Genomic DNA, 21,087 nt, shown 5'->3' with positions numbered 1-21,087 from the left:
CTCTTAAACTTTTGAGGGCTGACAGACTCTAAGGTACACTTCTTCAAAAATCTGCGTTCCAAATTCAATTTGACATTTAGCAAGTCGGCCTTGTCTATTGACAGACAGAAGGAAAAACAAAAACAAGAAACCCTTAACTATTTACATTCACTTGCTGTATTTCTCTCTTTCTCAGAGAAATATTTAGAAGGAAGACAGATGCTTAAACCTCTTCCTAAAAGCAGACAGGTCCAAACAACTTTCTGGCATAAATCTTTAAAAACCAAGTAAAAGGTTTGATTATTTTTTAAAAGTGATCTATTTAGGGTCAAAGAAATAATATTGCTTTTTGGGGTTGTTTTTTTTTGGGGGGGGGGCTTGTTTTTGTTTTTGTTTTAGGGCCGCACCTGCAGCATATGGAAGGTCCCAGGCTAGGGGTTGAATCGGAGCTGCACCACAGCCACAGCAATGCTGGATCCTAAACCCACTGAGCAGAGCCAGGGATGGAACCAGCGTCCTCATGGATACTAGTCAGGTTTGTTACTGCTGAGCCACAGCAGGAACTCCTATTCTTTTAAACGGATCACCATCCCACATCTACCAGCCTGTCCCACCAGACAGATGAAATTGTATTTCTAGAGTACATATCACTTGGGATAAAAACACTGGCCTGGCTCAGTGGGTTAAGGATCCAGAGTTGCTACAGTTGCAGCGCTGCCGCAGGTCACAACTGCAGCTCGGATTTGATCCCTGGACAGAGGATTCCATATCCTGCAAAGCAGGGGGGAGAGAAAAAACATACCAGCGTCAATGTGTTAATCTCCCCTTGCCTTGCTCTGCCCTACCCCCAGCCATGCACCTCATCATTCCCTAGGGAAAAACCCTATAAGTAGACAGACATGGCTTGTGCATGACGTATCACAACTGACACTGAATCTTGGCCGTGTGCCAGGTGCTTTACATAGACGATGTCACTTCATTGATGGGGTAGGACCATCACTATTTCCATGGGCTGGAGAAAGTTGATCCAGGATGCTTAGATCACTTGTCTGAGCTGAGCCAGCTGTGAAGGGGTGAAGCTGACATTCAAACCCAAATAACCTACTTCGAAAAGCAGCACGCACACCTCTTGAGCCATCCTGCTTCTTATGAACCAGAGTCAGTTAACAGAGTGGTTTACAATGCAAGTCAGGATAAAAATGGGGCAAGCATATTTTAGTATAATAAGTCCCAAGTATTTAGTACTGGTTGTTAAAAAAAGGAGGCGGTCAAAATTGCATGATAGACAGATTATGAAATTTTTTGCACACTAGATGAAGTTTTGGGAACGAAATCCATCTGCACTGTAGTGAGATGTTTGACTGGCTACTGTCAGAGAGAAGCTGCTGCAGCCCAGAGGGAAAGCCTTGCCCTGGCAGCTCCATGGGCCCTCTACCCTCCACGGGACTAAAGCTCACTGTCCTGTTTTTCCGGGGGTGGGAAGGCACATCAGCCAGAACCCACTCACACCTCTTTGTGGAGCAGCAGTCACTGGATGGAGGAGAAACAAAACAAATTCAACACACTAGGTGGCAACATCTGTTCAACAGGAAGAGACTGATGCATCTGGGGACCCAGATTGAAGAGGGTAGGGAAGCAGAGCTGGACAAGCCAAGAACACAGGAGGGAGAAAGGGTTAAAGAAAGAGTGCTTTGCAAGACAAGGGAAGCAGAGTGTGAGGAAGGAGAGAGAGGTCCATGCAGGGAGAGCAGACAGGAGACCTGGGAAGCATCCACGTGGCGGAAAGCCTGGACAGCAAACAGTGGAGCTGTGCTGCAAGAAAACTAGACCAAGGGCACAAAACCCACATCCTCTCTCCTTGGAACGACCATTCATTTCCCCCTCCCCCAACGCTTTCAGTAAAGAGCTGCCAAACCCTCATGAGGGCCACTGCCACTCACTTGGGGAAAGGCATGTGAGGAAGCTGTCCCCACACCACAACCGCAGCGGGGCATCAACAAGTACAGCCTGTGGGACCAAAAAGCAGGTGCTCCCACATGGTTCAAAAGTGTGGTCTTCTTCCCAATACCACCACCACCACCATTCCTATTGTCTAGTTAACACTTTAATTGTTTTAATTGTGAGATTTAGGACACACTCCAAAGAGTGAAGACACTTGTATGCATGTTTTAAAGGATAAGAGTAAAATGAACATCCTTATAATTTCCAGGCAACTCTTGAAAAATAAGACATCTGGTACTTTGGATGCTCTATTTGTGGCCCCATTAACTCCTTCCCCATTCTGAATTTTAATCAATGTTGTTCCTCTTTTTTAGATTAATCGCTTGAAGTGTCCTTAGCAATACACTGTTGCATTTTTAATCTTTACATAGATGGAGCATATTGTAAGATTTTTTTCTAGAATTAATTATTTATTTATTTTTGGCCTGCTGGTGCAATGCAGAAGCTGCCAGGCCAGGGATCAAATTTGCACATCAGGGACAACAGGCTAGGCCACCGGGGAACTCCTAGAGTTACTTCTTTTATTCAGCTGTGGCAATGCCACATCCTTTAACCCACCGTGCTGGACTGGGGATTGAACCCTCACTTCTTCAGTGACCCCAAACTGCAGCAGTTGGATTCTTAAACCACTGCACCACAGTGGGAACTCTTTTTTTTTTTTGGAAATCTCTTCATTCTGTTTGGTGAACAGAATCCTTAATTTTAAAAAAATTTTTTTTATTTTCCCACTGTACAGCAAGGGGGTCAGGTTATCCTTACATGTATACATTACAATTACATTTTTCCCCCCACCCTTTGTTCTAGAATCCTTAATTTTATGTAGTTGAATATATCCTATATATTCTATCAATTCAAGTGTTTGGTTCTGGTAATTATTTTTCATTTATGTTTGCGATATAGCATCTAAACACACATGCCCTTGAATTTAACTTGGGAAGCAGAGGTTCAGACAGGCAAAGGCTTCTCTCACACAGTGATGAAAATAAAAGTAAAAAAATTTGCAGGGTAACAATGGAGGAAATACTCATGATGGTGACCTCTGGCCACTGGCCAGTCTCCAGGACCAACACCATTGCTAGTACAAGCTGCATAAATCAGCAACAAACTTAAGCGTGTGATTGGAGACTTTTTCCTATTGCAAAGTGGCCTCTAAGACACATTCGCCAGCCCTGTTGCTATTCTGTGAACTAACAGTGTCTTTTTAATAAATTTCAATTGTTCTTCAATCAATCAGAGTAGATCTCTTTTGCTTGTAATGAAGAACTCAAGCTAACACAGTCAGTATGAGATTATTTTGCATTATACGCCATTTTCCAGTTTAGTATTTCCTTGCTCTAGTCTCTTCAGCACAACAAGCTCAGTGAAAAAGATAAAATAACTAGGAAAGTGACCAATAAAAATTGCCAGAGTTCCCTGGCGGCCTAATGGTTAAGGGTCCAGTGTTGTCACTGCTGTGGTTCGGCTCAGGACTTCTGCATACAGTGGGAGTGGTCATAAAAATCTGCCATTCCCACTCTTGCTCTCTATTCTAGTCATTTTGTGCAGAAACTTGGCTTCACTTTATTTCTGAACCACTAAATAGTTTCCTTATCCTGTTCCCTTGCATACCCTTATTCCGCCAAATCCCTGTCTGCTTTGTGTTCCCCACAGGTCCCAACTTGGAGGCTTGAAGGAGACCCACTCGTCCTCATGGATGCTTTTGGTTTCCCCCTCCCCCCAGTGGATATGCAGGCTTCTGATAAGTGTCATCATCACACGCTTATCCACATTCATTCACACACCCACATCACAGTGTGAGTTCCCCGGCAATACGATTGGTAAATCTGGGACCGGCTAGTGAAAATATTTTTAAGTGACAGATTGATGGCAGCGTTGCAAGTAGATTCAGAAATTCTCTCTCAGACAGATTACTCATGAAATGATATTTTTAAAGCCCTTCAGAACAACTTTATTTCAATCCAAACCTTATAAAGAACAGGCATAGAGAATACGGCGGCGTGGAATGCGAGGATTTTCACAGAGAGCCTTTTATGATCAGTTTAATGGATACAACGAATACACTCAAAAATGAGGTGGTTTTGGGGATAAATCGAATCACTTTAGGTCATGATTTAAAGCCACTGTCAGCAAGCTTGAGTTAATCAGTTTTACTGTTCAGAATATTGCTTAACACAATCCATTTTCCACTGAACAGACAGTATATGATAAGTACTAAAAGGGGCGAGAAGTAGGATGCAAGACAGCCCAGGAAAGGGCATGACGTCTTCCCAGAAGTGTAAATAAAGACAGGAAGAAGGTACAGAAGCTAAGGGGGGTGGGGAGAGTTTTCTCATGCACAGGGAAAAACAGTGAAAGACAGGAGAGAAAACGGTGCTGTGGGTAAGTCAGTAGAGCTGAAGAGTAGAGCGGCTACATGGGGAAGGATGCAGGTGACAAGATACTGAAAGAGAAAAGAAGGAAAAGACCTCACAGGGCATCATGTGATCAGTTGTCATGTGACTCCTGGGTGAGAGTTAGCGTTTAGGTGGTCACTGGGGTCAGGGTTTATGTATCGTTAGGACTGGAGCAAGGAGACCTTGGGGAATTTTAAGCATTAGACTCAGAAGGCTAGATCTGTGCTGTAGGGAAATCATTCCAGCTCCAATGTGAACAAAGAAGGGATCAAGAATGCTGTTGGGGGCACATTTAAGAGGCTATGACAGTAATGCAAGTGAGAGGCGATGGTGGCTCAAACTAAGTTAGGATCTCAACTGGAAATCAGGAAACATATTTGAGAGATTGTAGCGAAGTAAAATAAATGGGACTGGCTGGCTGACTGGCCGTGGAGGAGGAGGAGGAAAAGAAAAGATGACGCCAGGGTTTCTGGACATCGGAGTGGATGCCACCACAGTGACCACTGTGAAAGGGCACATAACAAAGAGGGAAGAGGAAAGGGAGGCAGGGCTGAGTTGGAGGTCATTCTGCCTGTCTTTTCTAATAGAAGGACCAGAAGACAGAGGCCTGTCTCACCTGTCTATGGATGTATGGCAAGTTGTAACATGGAGATTAGTGCTCAGTAAATAGTTATTGGAAGAATAAGAAGTCCAGCATGTAGATCTGAAATTTAGGAGAATGCGAAACTTTTCCACTGTTGCTTAACAAACTACCAGAAGTTGGCAGCTCAAAACAATACCCACCACAGTTCTGTAGGACAGAAGACCAGGAGGGCTTGCCATGAGTCCTGAGAATCCTAAGACAGGGAATTTTTTTTTTTTAACATGGGAAGAGTTTTCAAATGTGCTGGATGACTGAGAAAGAATGAATAATCATCACTACAATTATAAAAATATGTAAGGCACCTACTCTGGTACCTGGCCTAAATCCTGATCAATAAAGAAATGGGTGCTTAAATGAAAAAGTGCACAATGAGCTTCTGACGTGGTTCCTTCTTAGGGCTAAAAACCCTCCACGGAGCTGAGGGCCCTCCCCAAACCCCGGGTTCCGTAACTGAAGCCCTACTAACTATGCTCTTTGCCAGCCCCTGTTTCCCAGAGGATGGACCCTCTCCTAGATTCCTATTCCAGTTAGGGACCTGTTATGACAGAGACTGCAGAACTGCAATGTGCCTCCTGCCTGACTGCTGGCATCTCTGCTGCCTAAAGACTGACCTCGTGGATGGCCAAAGCTCATCTGATTGCCTCTCTCAAGGGCCAGATCTGCAGCTGATCCTCCTGTGGAGTCAGATCCCATAGGCTTTGATCACAAGTCTCTACTTGCTTATTCTACTGAAGTCCCGGTATATCTTGAGGCCCAGCCCATTGTCATGCTGCAGCAATAAGGTGCCTTCAAATTTAGTGTCTAGGAGTTTAGAGCAAGTAATTACAGTAACACCAGGTGAAATCCCAGTGACATCAGAGTCACACGTTTGCTGACTAGGTAGCTTGGATTCAATAGCTACAGCTACAGCAGTGCTGGGGAATCTGTATTTTTTAAAGTGCTGTTGATGAGCTCTCTGATGCGCACCCCAACTTACGCATCACTGTTCTCTGTGTGAGTTCTACGGACCAGCGACTACAGAAGGAAAGGCGATTTAGGGTAAGAATTCAGGGGCCCAGGTTTGCTAACCACTGGAAGGAAAACAATGGTTTTCTACACAATAAAAGCAATGAGCTTGGGACCATCCAGGTCCTTTCCAACTTGGAAATTCTCAGGTAAAAGATGCAATGCAGAGCTTTTCCAAAATATCAGGGTTCGAGGTGAGGAGGGGAAAAGCACAGCTCTGGGGCCAGGCACACATGAACATGAATGATGCCTTAGTCACTTATTACCTGAGGGACCATGGCCAAATTAAAAACTTCTCTGAAACACTGGGTCTCATTTGAAAAATAGGAATAATATTGACATTTGTTGTAAGACTGAAAGCAGGAGTTCCCACTGTGGCTCAGTGGTAACAAACCCAACTAGTATCCATGAGGATGCAGGTTCGATCCCCAGCCTCTATTAGTAGGTTAAGGATAGAGCACTGCTGTGGCTGTGGTGTAGGCTGGTGGCTACAGTTCCGATTAGACCCTAGCCTGGGAACCTCCCCATGCTGTGGTGAGGTCTTGAAAAGGGGGAAAAAAAGATTGAGAGCAGTAATCGCAAGGGATAAAAATGGAACTTACTCCTTGGAGTTTGGTATGACACCTAAAGCAGTTAGAATTGTGCATACACAAGTTTTGTTTTATTATTATTTAATTTTATATCTATCCTAAAGACTCTGCACAATGTCAGGCACATATTCGATGTCCATAAATGTTAGTTCCTTTCTCTTGGCCAACCCTCTGGATATTTAATCTACTGAAGGCTTTAAGCAGAAAGGTCCTAAACTCAATGACAGTATTAAATTGGTTTTAACTGGCTGAGTGATTTTGAACTCTTCTTTTATCTCACCCAGTTTATTTAAATGACTTATTTCTTCTTTCCGTTGCAAGTCCTCTTGACTGTGATAGGGAGCGCGATGAACCTCACGCCCCATTTAGTCCATAAAGCTCATTCACTGAGCACTGTTCATCTGCTACCTTACAAGCTCTGTGCTCGCCGCTGTTTTTGTGGGCAGGCTAATCAGCTTGCCTATGGGAAATGCCCATTGTGAAAGACATATAATGGACAGTGTGAATTAATATAAGCTGCTCCCAAATTAAGAGTGAAATCACAAAAACATGTCTCTAAGCACAAACAAAACAGGTTAGAGTCAAAAGATGGTGTTGGTAATTAACCCATGGAGAGTTACAGATGGCCAATGACTCATTGATTTGAGCCGACTCAATTACCGCTAGGAAGGCGCTACCCCAGACCTTGGAGGATACGGATGGATTTTTGCAATCATTTCCTAGAAGACTGATTACATGCCACTTCAGCAAAAATGAGGCTAAGCCTGGATGCAACTGACAGATGTAAAATAAAAAATCTTGACGCTGGGAGCTCATCTGGTCCAACACTTGTTGGAGACTGAGATAAAGAGGCTGAGGACTTCCCATTGTGGCTCAGCAGGTTAAGAATCTGTCATGGTCTCCATGAGGATGCAAGTTCGATCCCTGCACTTGCCCAGTGGGTGAAGGATCTGGCACTGCTGCAAGCTGCAGGATAGGTTACAGATGCAGCTTGGGGTCCAGCGTTGCTGTGGCTGTGGTGTAAGCCGGCAGCTGCAGCTCTGATTCAACCCCTAGCCTGGGAACTTCCATATGCTGCAGGTATAGCCACTAACAAAAAAAATGCAGAGACTGAGGTCCACAGAAGTTGCATGTTCTCAAGCCAATGAATGATGGGGTCTAAACACTGTATTTTCACAAAGGTAGATGTGGAAACTATATACAATAGCTTTTACTAGGACATTTAAATTCAGAACAATCTGGGGACTGGAAACTCAACAGCCAGTGAAGATCCACGCACCATTACATACAGACCTTTGTTGTGTGGGACAGAAAAGAATCTGGAATACTGGAATTTATGTGGGGCAATGAGCAGAATACTTGAAAACAGAAAGGCCCAGAAAATCTAGAGTATATGTCATGATTGTCAAAGGCTGCACGTCTAACACTCTGAGAAGGAGGATAACACAGCAGTCAGACGAGTGGACTGGGGACCTACACTGCTTGGGTCCAGTTAGCACTTGTGTGCCCCTGAGGACATTACCTTTGCTCTCTGTACCTCAGTCTCCATGTTGGTATAACGGGATAATAAAAGCTGGTATCTACCTCATGCAGGTAATATTAAATGAATTAACAGAAAGTATTTAGAAAGGTGCCTATACATAATAAGGACTACAGAAGAGAAATGCTCTTCTAATGTTTCAAACCCTCATGGTGATATGAACTGGAGGTGCTCAGTTTTCAGTTTTCAAGCACTCGACACTTGATGTGCCGGTGGAATGGCATTTCAGGGACTGGGGCTGCAGAGGCAGAGCCCAGGGACACAGTTTCCACGGATGGTCCATACTTTGGGAAAAATTGTGCTTCCCTGGTGATCTTTTACAATCCCGATTCTACCCTTTTCTTTGAAAAACTCATTTCTAATTCAGTTCTACTCAAACCTGTGTAAGAGTAATCAAAACTATCATTAGTGTTCCCTGCTGGGGTCATGGGGCAGTGTTCCATTCTAACACACGCAACCGAAGCCAACATTCTCATCTTCTGTTCTGAGGAGTCTCTGTTCTAACGCGCCCCCTGCTTTGTGTCTCTTTTTCTGTCACACACACCTTCTGACCCCAACCATACAGCCAAAATGCACCATTTTCCTCTTCCCATATTCCATGTGTCTTTTAAAAACATAACTTTTTTATAAGCAAAACTATGATTTGATTTTATTTTAGTTTTTTGTCTTTTTAGGGCCACATGTGGGGCATATGAAAGTTCCCAGGCTAGAGGTCAAATCGGGGCTACAGCTGCCGACCTACGCCACAGCCATAGCAATGCAGGATCCAAGCCAAATCTGAGAGACCCACGTCACAGTTCAAGGCAATGCCAGATCCCCAACCCACTGAGCAAGGCACAACCTCATGGATACTAGTCAGGTTCATCATGGATGAACCCACAACCTCATGGATACGAGTCGGGTTCATCAACACTGAGCCACGATGAGAACTCCAAAACGATCATTTTAATAGCTTTGGGGTTACCTATTTGATACTGACTCAAGGCATGGTCAGATAAGACCTTTCCCAATCTCTGGCAGGGCTTCCAACCCACTCCGCTCCTCAAAATATTTAATTCAAAACAAAAAGACTATTACACCAGAAAACTCTCACAGCCAAGTGCAACAACATTCTGATTTTTTGTTCCCATGATGACATGGTTAGCGGTATTTTGAAATATCATGTAGTTTTCTACGTATAAATTTTCCCATTTCTGATACTCAGATCTGGGAAATTCTTAGCCAAATTTCCCTTTATAGACCATAAAACTTCTTAATATGTACCAAACTGGCATTAAAATGTCCCTTCTGATGGGAAATAAGAGAAATGAGCAAATGGAGACTGAGCTTTGGTGGGCAAGAAAGGGTTCATGCATCCAGAGCGGAGCAGGGAGTAAATGAGCAGCAACATCTAGTGCAGGAATGAAAGGTCCACAGGGTCAAGCAGTGATGTGATAATTTACCTGAAAACATTAGAGTAAACCTGCCTTACTCTAATGAGGACTTAATCCATTCTTTATTACAAAAGACTTTCCCATAGTAAGTCAAAGAAATAATTTTGACCACTGCAACGTTAAAAACATCGTTAGAAAGCACTTTCCCCAAACTTTTAAAAAACAATATTTCTGCTTTTTTTTTTTAAGTTACTTCTACTGTTTCATGTAAAGGGAAGTCAAGCTACTTGTCTATTGGAGTAAATGGACTCAATTAAAACCAGTGTGCCTACTCTGCACACGACCTAAGGGAAGGGAATGTCCTCTCCTTCTCTTCTAGAAAAGCATACTGCTTATCAGGCAGCCACCATCTGTTTAAATACTACTTTTATAAGCAATTTTAGAAAATGCTTGTATTCATTTTGCTAGGGCTTTTTCCATAACAAAAAATGGACTGGGTGGCTTAACAGAAATGCATTTCTCTACAGTTCTGGAGGCTGGAAGTCCAAGCTCAGGCTTTAGAGTCCAAGTTCAAGGTGCGGGCAGGCTGGTTTCTTCTGAGGCCTCTGTCCTTGGCTGGTAAGGCTGTCTTTTCCTACTTGAGTCCTCCTCACAAGCTCTTCCCCCTGCGTCTTAATTAGGTCTCTAATCTCCTCTTCTGATAAGGACACCAATCATACTGGATTAGAGCCCACCCTAATAACCTCATTTTTAACCTAATCACCTCTTTAAAAACTCTTGGAGTGGGTTAAGAATCTGACTGCAGCAGCAGCTCAGGTCCCTGCAGAGGCACGTTCATCCTCAGCCCCATGCAGTCGGTTAAAGGGCAGCAGCTGAAGTAGTAGGTGCTAGCTCGCAGTCAGTCGTGTCTTGGATTCAATCCCTGGTGCAGGAACTTTCATATGCTGTGAGTGTGGCCATAAAATTTAAAAACAAAACAAAATTCTGCCTCCAAACACAATCACATTGTTAGGTACTAGAGGTTAGAGTTTCAACACACAAATGTGGGGAGGAGAGATTCAGCCCAGAGCAGTGCGTGTCCTTGCTGACTTCCTTCTGAGAGATGGCTCCTAAAAGCTGTTAACTGGGCTGAGTGTCTCCACCTACCAGGGCTGACCCGATAAGCCCCCAGGGCAGCATGTGTAGGGCTGTTAGGTTGGCTGAGGCCACTAGATGAGAGGGGTTTGACCTGGACATCCCAAATCTGGCTCTGTATTCTTTTTTGGCCACCACATGGCTTATGGAGTTCCAGGGCCACGGATCAGATCTGAGCCGTAGTTTCGACCTAAGCTGAAGCTGCAGCAACACCAGATCCTTAACCCACTGTGCTTGGCCAGGGATCGACCTGCGTCCCAGCACTCCCAATACACTGCTGACCCCACTGTGCCATAGCGGGAACTCCTAGCCCCATATTCTTAAAAGGAACTCAGGGATTTGGTGCAGTGAGGAATCATGTTTCCTCGTGACTTGTTCTCCAAACATATCCCAGCCCCTTGAGCACCAGAGATTGCATCCAGGAACGTAATTAAAAAAAAAAAAAAAATGGTACCTAATAAGTGACTTTATCTTCTCAGAACTGTGAGAAAAACAGAATTATCTGCCGAGTAATGAGCCATGTTCAGGAACTATCGGGCAGTGGTAATTGCTGTGGGGTATGGCCTCCGTGCTAACAGATGCAGAACCTCCCTGCATGCAGAGGTGACAGCCCTCTGATGACAACTGATTTATGGTGTCCGTGGAGGGACGTCTCTAATTAGGGACCAGAGGCAGCCTGCAGTATCTGCATGCCCTAGAAGAGGCCGGCTGTGTAAAAGTGTCCCCTGAAATGATGGCCTTGTCCTCTGTCGGTCTATTTGTGGTGTCATTAACAAGTTAAAATAAAACTCTTTTGACAGGTGTTTTTGTTTCATGACTGAGACCTGATAGCTTTGTGAATCGCACACTGTTTTTATGAGCACACATAAGTCACAGGAATATGTGCCAAGGCGCTGCTTCTTTCCACCGAGGCACAGACTATGGAGGTCAGACAGAGGCATACACACAAGCCCTCCCATTTGCCAAAAGCCCTCCTGTCACCAAAATGCTCAAAGGGAAGCGAGAGAAGGCAAACCTACTCCTCTCCACTATCAGCTATCATCTGCTCTTAGCCAAGGAGGAGCGAGGATGAGAAAACGCACACACGGGCGGTAACACAATCGAGAACAACCTCTTATCCCAGCTTTTGAAAGAGTGAAGTCACTAAGCAAATGATCAAGGGTGCTTTGGCATGTTCTGATTTCCTCAGCTGATTCTCTTATAGTTTCAGAGATGATCTCCTGGAGGCTTTCTATGGAAAGACTTTCTTCAGAGGGGAAGAGTCCAAGAACTTTCTCAAATCGATTCCAAGTTTAAAAAACAAAGAACACTGGATCACGTCAACATTTAGTGATAGACAGACAGGAGACGGGGCAGGGCTGTGAAGATAAAACAAGAGCAAATCAGAAAAACCTGGAGAGGAAGCCTAGCAACCAAAAGAGGAGAGACTTCAACAAAGAAAAGTTTGCAGTGAAGCAATCAAGAGAAAGGCTATGACTCAGACATAAAAAAAAGAATGAAATGATGCCATTTGCAGCAACATGGATGGAACTAGAGATTCTTACACTAAGTGAAGTAAGTCAGAGGAGAGAGAAAGACAAATACCATATGATATCACTTATATGTGGAATCTAAAACATGGCACAAATGAACCTACCTACAGAACAGAAACAGACTCATCGACCTGGAGAACAGACTTGTGGTTGCTGAGGGGAAGGGGGAGGGAGGGGATGGACTGGAAGTTTGGGATTAGCAGATGCAAACTATTATATTTACGATGTATAAACAACGAGGTCCTACTAAATAGCATAGGAAACTATATCCAATCTCCTAGGATAGACCATAATGGAAAAAAGTATTTAAAGAGTACATGTGTGTGTGTATATGACCGAGTCACTTTGCTGTACAGCAGAAATTGGTACAACATTGTAAATCAACTACACTTTAATAAAGAAGTTTTTTAAAAAGAGAGAGAGAGAGACTACTGGGTGTTGACCAGATTTAGCAACCAGGACATCCCTGGTAAACTTGGCAAAAGCAGACTGACTTGGAGGGATGGTGCCAGAAGCCAGACTGAGGTGGGCTCTCTAGAAGCTCAGGGAGAAGGGATGGCTTCTCAGTGAGCCTCCTGCTTTGGCTCTGCCTCTCCGCCTCCACTTCCCACTTCCCATGGCTACAGGCAGGATCTTGGAAACAACCTAACCTGCCTGGGCTCCTGATTCACATGGTGGATGCACCTCATGGGCTGTTCTCAAAGGCTTCACAGGATCCCATTTAAATACAGGTAAAGGAAAACCCTAAGTAAAATTCAAAATAATGAGATATCAGTAGATTAAAAAAAATACCAAAGCATATTTGGAAGAAAGAAAGGCAAGAAAGGAGTGGCAATGACTTAGGGACAGGAAAGCTCTGGGGCAGGAAAAATCTGTCTGAGTCACCCTCACAGGAGCTCTGGAACCCTCAGGACTGCAGGCAGAAGGTGAGTCAGACAAGGGAGTCAAGTTCTTGGTTGAAAAACAGAATTGATTAAAAGGCTGCTTATACACTGGCTGGGCATCCAGATGTGTTGGTATTTATTTTCTGTATAAAGAGATCACTGAGGTTCCAAAAGAGAATGGCTTCTATACAGAAGATTAAGAAAGGCTCTTGAAAAAAATGATAAGCCCTCTTGTATTTTTTCCAACTGACCTATCAAATGGCTGAGTGGAGCAAGTCAAACATAAAGTGATAGACGTGTACGGCCATCATATAATTCAAAGGAGATTTTTTACACCACTCTCCAAAAGAACCCTCGTTGTACCACTCTTCTTTGTATTATAGTGTAAATAAGCAGTTTTCTACTACATTTTTGCTATCAGAAATACACATATATTTTCTATTTCCGTAGGTCATTTTTCCTAATTCAAACGTTTTTCACGATTTACCCTGCAATGTTGGTTTGCCTTTTAAGTTCTCTTTATGTGATCATTTCTTATGATTACGGAGAAAAATTAACTCAAATGCCCCCATACTATAGTTTTTCTGTATTTGCTTATGGTACCTGACAGACAAAATATCCTATTTGCTGAAATTATGTCTTTTTCAGTCTTGCATTTCTAGAATCTAGTACAACCCTTGGTACTTTAAATGATTATTTTTTTAAAAAAGAAAGAGGAGTTACCTAGTGGCCAAAAAAAGAAAAGAAAGGAGGAATGTATTTTATTTAGCAATTAAGAATACCATGATTGACCTGCTACTGAAAATGACCTTGCCCCGTGGGAGGTCTACAGTGGTGGCCACAGGGCTCTAACTGGCCAGAACTGAGTTTTTATTGTGAAGGGGCCTCAGACTTTCTGCCCTAGAGACCTCATCCTCAAAAGAGTGTGTCAGAAGCAGGACCCCATTCAGTTGAAATCTGTGCCTCGCTCTCTCTTTTCTCCCTTCCCCAGGGTCTTGACCTGAAACGGTCCCTGGAGAGGCCGGGGACTTTTCCTTTTATTGTGATGACTCGTGTGTGTGTGTCTGTGTGTAAGGAGTGGGGAGGGGAGGCAGGGAGATAGAGATGGACGAAGTGAAGTGGCTTGTACAGAAAGGGTGAGATCAGGACTGCAGGGAAAGTTTTGCTTCTAAACTCCCCAATCAGAATTCTTCCACCTTTCAAGTGAGGCTAGAACTGACAGTTTGTTTCTAGAGTGTCCCTACAGCCCGCCTATCTTAGCAATTACAGTTAGAAAGTAAGCTTGTTTTACAGGAACTATGAGGCAATTATCACATTATTCTGCAGATAGTCCATTCTGGGTGTTGCTCCGGCAACATCATACTGAAATAGAACTTCACTCCTAAGCATCTTGTAAACATTTATTGATTCCCCACGATCTTGACTCCAAGAGATATTTTAAGTATCTTCGAATTCCTGATAACACACACTTGCATTTGCTTACACGAAGACCAGTTTTAGCATGTTCTTCCTTAAAGAGGCTACTGAACTTATTCCCCAGACACTCCAAGTCATTTTAGGATCTGATTTTTGCACATGTTAAAAAAGTCTACATATTTATGTTTGCATGATCACCAAGTGGTCTTTGAAAAGAGTAGACAGGTCAGATCTCAAAATCTGTCATTGCCGAGCCCCAGGAGAGGGATGCTGTGTGACGATGACTCCTGTCAGGGAAAAAATCTCAGCGGACATGACGTATGCTGCAAGACTGCCAACTCAGCAGGTGCAGAGAGAGGCAGAGACCCTGGCAGGTGCTAATAAAAAAACCTTGAGGAGAACAAAGGGAGCTTTCTCTGCACTCCCCAGAAAATTTCACCCCCAGGAAGTGAAGCTTTGTCTGTGAAGCACGTGGCTCCATCACGGCCCACTGGGCAGACGAGATCAGTGCTGTTGTCCAGGATGGATTCAATGCACACTATTGTAACTGCTGGAATGACTTGAGGGACAGAGCAAGAAAAACTCCACCTGGTTCCTATGTCCTGAAATGCCCAGGTCATCAACTGGCCCACCTGTCACCTCTCCCCTTCCTGTGTCTAAGTCAGAGTCAACCTAAAATCTCCCAGGGGTATGCCGTTCTAAGGATCACCCAGCTTCTACATTTCTTGTTTATTTTCCAATATTCTGGAGTTATGGCTACACCTAAACATAGATGAGGGGCTGGGTGTGCAAAGAACAGGCTAATTTCCAAAAGACTAACTGGTTGAACTGTTCCCTCCTACACCCCAACCTGCCCCTAGCATGTTTGTATTTATAGATCAGGCCAGGTTGAGTTCTGGTGTTTCTCCATCTCCACAGGCACACGGGTTTTGCATGGTGCATGGGCTTCTTAGGTAAAAAAGAAAAACAAATCAGATAAATAAAGGCACACTAAGCAGAGAATAATAAAACTTTTTTTTTGTTGTTGTTGTTCCTATAACACATAATCAAAGAAAGGGCTGGTGATTACAGCAGAACAATCCATCCTTATATAAGACCGTCCTGCACTCTGCAGGAAATTTAGTAACCCTGCCTGCCTCACTTCTCCCCTTCCTGCCCCATCCTCCCACACTGTGATAACCAAAAAGTGCTCCTCTACCACTCCAAATACCCTTACGTAAGATTCATGACCTGGAATTCTCTGATGGCCTAGCAGGTTAAGAATCTGGCAGTGGCACGGGTTCCATCTCGGGCCTGGGAACTTTTGCATGCCACAGGCATGGCAAAAAAAAAAAAAAAAAAAAAAAAAAAAAAAAATCCACAACCTAAGAGGATCGTGCTTATTATGGAAAGAACAATGGCAGTAATGCAGTGAATGCCTGATAGATACGAGGCACTACATTACTGCCTCATACTTAACCCTAGATAAACCATCTCAAGCAGTGGAATCTTAGGCACTTGATTAAGTGAATATTTAGAAGCAGATGAAACTTCCTGGGGCTACTCAAATCATAGGAAAATAAGCTGCTCATGCTTAGGTCAACCCTGGCTGAGACCCACTGAAGACACCCCCGTGAACTTTAAGCAATTCTGCTTCGTTCTGCCCATTTCTCCCCCATGGATGCCTTATCCATGGACTGGATGGTATTTCCCAGGGGCTGCTCAAGGATATGCTCTACAGAACACAGTGTAACTACTTTATCTGCCATTGCCATGAATTGGAACATGCCTGCCCATCCTCTTCAGCTGCCAGGATTCACAATTTTGGTGCAGAATTCAAATACTGGATGGCTCACCATATTTTCAGCTGGCCTGGCCTACAACGGTTCACAGACAGTGCTGTTCTGACAGTGGGGAGAAAAACTCCCAAAGGACTGTCACTGACACAAGTTCCTGGCATCAGGAGTTTCCATTCAAAGAGCCTTGCAAATCAGTTTTAACCTGTGGCAGAAAGGGGGCCATATATGAAAGCCTGTCCTCAAATGGTAGCTTCCTGGAGGATCTTTGAGGATCTGGGAAGAATGATAAATATTTAGAGACTGAAGAATCTGGTCACTGCGTACATCCACTTTTCCTCTGAGTCCTTGATAACTATTGATTGATTGACTGACTGATTGTTAGGGCTGCACCTGCAGCATAGGGAAGCTCCCAGGCTAGGCCATAGCCACAGCAACACCAGATCCTTAACCCACTGAGAGAGGCCAGAGGTCAAACCCACGATCCTCATGGACAGTATGTCTTGTTCTTAAAACCTACTGAGCCACAATGGGAACTCCAATAACACTTTATTGTTGAAAAAATTTCTAACTGTTAGAGTTCCTACTGTGGCGCAACAGGATCAGCAGTGTCTTGGGAGTGCTGGGACGTAGATTCAATCCCCAGCCCAGCATAGTGGGTTAATCCAGCATTGCCACAGCTGCAACTTAGGCTGCAACTAAGGCTCAGTTCTGATCCCTGGCCCAGGAGCTCCATGTACTGTGGGGAAGCAAAAAAAGAAAAAGAAAAAAAAAAAGCTTCTGTTAAAAAAAAAAATATATTGACAGCCCCTTGTTCTCTGCTATGTTTAGAACAAGATCATTCATTGCTCAGCTAACCAAGTTAGATCTCTAAGTAGCCTTCATGATTGCTTTGAAGAGTAATGTCTGGCTAAGAAAAAAAAAACAGTTTCCTAAGTATGTCATCTTTTTCTTGGGAATCGTGGTAAAAAGATCCTTTCTTTTCTAGGCATATAGATGCACTTATGTTGAAACTGTTGATGATGATGCTTAAAAAGTATTCATTTTCTTTTACATTTACACTTTTTAAGATTTTTTTTTCTATCATAGTTGGTTTACAGTATTTTTCCAATTTCTACTGTATAGCAAAGTGACAGTCATATATTCTTTTTCTCACATGACCCTCCATCATGTTCCATCACAAGTGACTAGAGTTCCCTATGCTCTACAGCAGGACCTCATTGCTTATACACTCCTAATGCAGTAGTTTGCATCTATTAACCCCAGACTCCCAGTCCATCCCACTCCCTCCCCCTCCCTTTGGCAACCACAAGTTTGTTCTCCAAGTCATGAGTTTCTTTTCTGTGGAAAGGTTCATTTGTACCGTATATTAGATTCCAGATATAGGTGGTATCATATGGCATTTGTCTCTCTTTCTGACTTACTTCACTTAGTAAGAGAGTCTCTAGTTCCATCCATGTTGCTGCAAATGGCATTATTTTGCTCTTTTTATGGCTGAGTATTCCATTGTGTATATATGTACCACATCTTAATCCAATCATCTGTCGATGGACATTTAGGTTGTTTCCATATCTTGGCTATTGTGAATAGTGCTGCAATGAACATACAGGTGCATGTATCTTTTTCAATAAAATTTTTGTCCAGATATATGCCCAAGAGTGGGATTGCTGGGTCATATGGTAGTTCTACATTTAGTTTTCTGAGGTACCTCCATACTGTTTTCCATAGTGGTTGTACCAATTTACATTCCCACCTACAGTGTAGAAGGGTACTTTTTTCTCCACACCTTCTCCAGCCTTTGTTATCTGTTGGCTTGTTAATGATGGCCATTCTGACTGGTGTGAGAAATTGCTTTTCTCTAACAATCGGTGTGAGCATTTTTTCATGTGCTTGTTGGGTATCCATTTCCATAAATGTTTTTCCCCACCATCCATGTACCTTTTCTTTCATCAGGCACCATAGGAGAGCTCCTGTCAAGGGGCTGCTTCTCAGGATCATAAGAAACCACTCAGGCTGCTCCAGGACCTTCAGCGTCACTTCAGACACCAATCAGAGAATAACTTTTGTAGCCAAAGAGGGCAGAATCTCCGCACAACCCTCACTGTTGCATGAACGGAGCCAGAACTTCTCCAAAGCAGCATGGAAGGAAGATGCAGGCAATGCCATGTGTAAGGTTGTAAATGACTCAAGGCTGTTTGGTAGTTGACAACTATTACGTTCTGTTCAGGAGTTAATGATGTCACACTTAGTGTGGACACCCTATTGGCAGGGTGCACTGCAGCATAGAACTCCTGGGCTCAAGGGATCCTGCAACCTCAGCCTCCTGAGTAGCTGGGACTTGAGAGGGCACGGTTTTTAGGGCATTAGCCTGTTGTGGCCTCATGTGCCTGACAAAGCAATGAAAGCTATTTTTTTCTCTTTTATCCCCAACTCTGTCTCTGCATTTCTATTTGGCACCAGTGGACAGAGGCTGAGTCTCAGCAACACTGTCAATTGTCTCCACTAGAGGTAGGAAAGGTCTGCAGATCTTCATCTGAAAGAGTCACTCAGGGCAAAAATCCAAGAGACAAAAAAAATCCTGTATGAGTGCTCACACATAGACAGGTTAGAATCCTGAGCCAAAGTAGCCCTTCTGCACAATTGGGTGACCACGCTTGCTTCATTCTCGTAGGACCTGTGTGACATTTCTAGCCAACCCACAAACCTTAGATGCTGCTCACTTCACCAATGGAAAGTTATTTATAGCATCCATCATGCTAATATTAACTGGAGATAAAGTCCTTGATGTTGCACCGGAAATATAGACAGACCATTTGTCGAGTGCCGCAAGAAAAGAACTATCGACCCAGAATCCTCTACCTCAGGAACCTCCACCCTTCAGAAATGAAGGGGAAATCAAGTCATCCTCAGATAAAGAGAACCGAGAATTTGTCTCCCACAGTTCTACCATAAAAGAACAACTAGAGAAGCTTTACTAGACAGAAAGGAAATGATAAAAGAAAGACCCCTGGAACATCAGGAAAGAAAGGAGAACGTGACAAGCAAAAATATATGCAAATAAGCTAGGCTTTCCTACTCTTCTTAAATGTTTTAAACTATGTTTCACAACTTAAGCAAAAATTGTAACACTGACTTGTGTGATTATAAGTTTATGTATGGGAAATGTTTAAGCCACTATATTAGAAAGGGTGGAGGAAAGGAATGTAAATGGGGATAAGATCCCACACTTTGTGACAGTGATCATTCAATCAGTGAGTGATAAGATACACACACACAAAGAGACACACACACATTCAAAGCACATTCAAAGACACTACAGATAAATAAAAATAAAATTCTTAAATAAAAAGCTTCTTGGATATTTCATGCTACCATGGAGAAAAAAATGGAAGGAAGTGGATTTTTATTGATCGATGTTAACCCTTAAAATGATGGTATTCACTTACAATTAACTAGATTAAACTTCCCCTATATATAGAATGAGGGCTTGAAATTATATATGTGTGTGTGTGTGTATACATACATATATGCTTTTGATACTTTTGAGTTAGTAACCTGAAAAACTCATAGCAGTTACATTTTTAGTAGCTGAACAGAGGAATGATTGAGGTTTATTTTCTCCTGTGAGTTTACAACATTCCTGTAAGTGGCACCAGGCAGAGAGTATTTAAAATTATCTTCTAAGAGTTCCTGTTGTGGCACAGCAGAAACGAATCCAACTAGGAACCCTGAGGCTGCGGGTTCAATCCCTGGCCTTGCTCAGTGAGTTAAGGATCTGGCATTGCCATGAGCTGTGGTGTAGGTCACAGACATGGCTCGGATCCTGCATTGCTGTGGCTGTTGTGTAGGCCAGTGGCTACAGCTCTGCTGATTTGACCCCTAGCCTGGGAACCTCCATAAGCTGCAGGTGTAGTCCTAAAAAGATAAAAGACAAAAAAAAAAAAAATTATCTTCTAGAAGCAAAAATTATTTCTTAGAGAAGTTCAGTGATTCAGAAAATTGTAGATCTAAGATTAAAACCCAATCCTTCTTATTTCAAGTACAGTAATCATTAATAAGCATTAGGTGCATGAAAGAATGGATGGTGTTAATTTCACTTTCCACTTAAATAGCTTTTGTTTTGATTATCTTTCTGTCATGAAGAGTCAGTGCAACCCAATTGTTTCACTTTTCCTCACCATCACCAGAGACATTACTTCCTTCTCTTCTATTGCCTAGAATTCAATTGCTTCATTTTTTTCTCTAATACCCTGAACGCATTGTTTTTAGGCATTTGTTCAAATGTACTGCAAGAAAGAAAATACTTTATTATATGATATTACATGATATTTTCATCTAGAGCAGAATTCATCGACTGAATAATTTTCAAAATGATACAAACACACACACACAAACCAGGACGCTGTGAATCAAGAAGCTCATCAGAACCATGTAGACCCCACCTGTCTGTCACAGTCCAGCTGTGAGACTGACAGTGCCTCTTCTCCATGCTCTCCTGGAAGCCCTGTTCTGTTTGGTTCGTAAGCACAGTGCATCAAAAATATGTCATTAAACTTAGAGCATGAGCTTGAAATAGTGGGCATCTGTTGGTTGCTCCAATGTTGTCCATGTGGCAATTTAAAATATTTCCGTATAAAAACAGTGAGATGACTTGGTACAAATTAATCCTAATCTATAACATAATTAATTAGCATTTTGAGACTCTAATCAGGCCTCTGTGCTCCACTTTCAGAGGTGGTTACTCACTTCATCTATCCTTACCCAAATTACACACTAAAGGGCCTAGTGAGTAGCAGGAAAGATACCAGCAGTAATTTGTTGA

At 43.0% G+C, this 21,087-nt stretch overlaps 1 long non-coding RNA gene across 16 annotated transcripts in view; it reads right to left on the bottom strand.

Annotated features, from left to right (window-relative positions):
* The window catches only part of NHLRC3, a 180,721-nt gene that overhangs the window by 127,505 nt on the left and 32,129 nt on the right, over positions 1–21,087 (bottom strand). The window lies entirely within an intron of this gene.

This window comes from Sus scrofa, chromosome 11 (genome assembly GCF_000003025.6).
Source record: "Sus scrofa isolate TJ Tabasco breed Duroc chromosome 11, Sscrofa11.1, whole genome shotgun sequence".
Taxonomy (NCBI): Eukaryota; Metazoa; Chordata; class Mammalia; order Artiodactyla; family Suidae; genus Sus; species Sus scrofa.
This window is presented reverse-complemented; position numbering and strand designations above follow the sequence as displayed.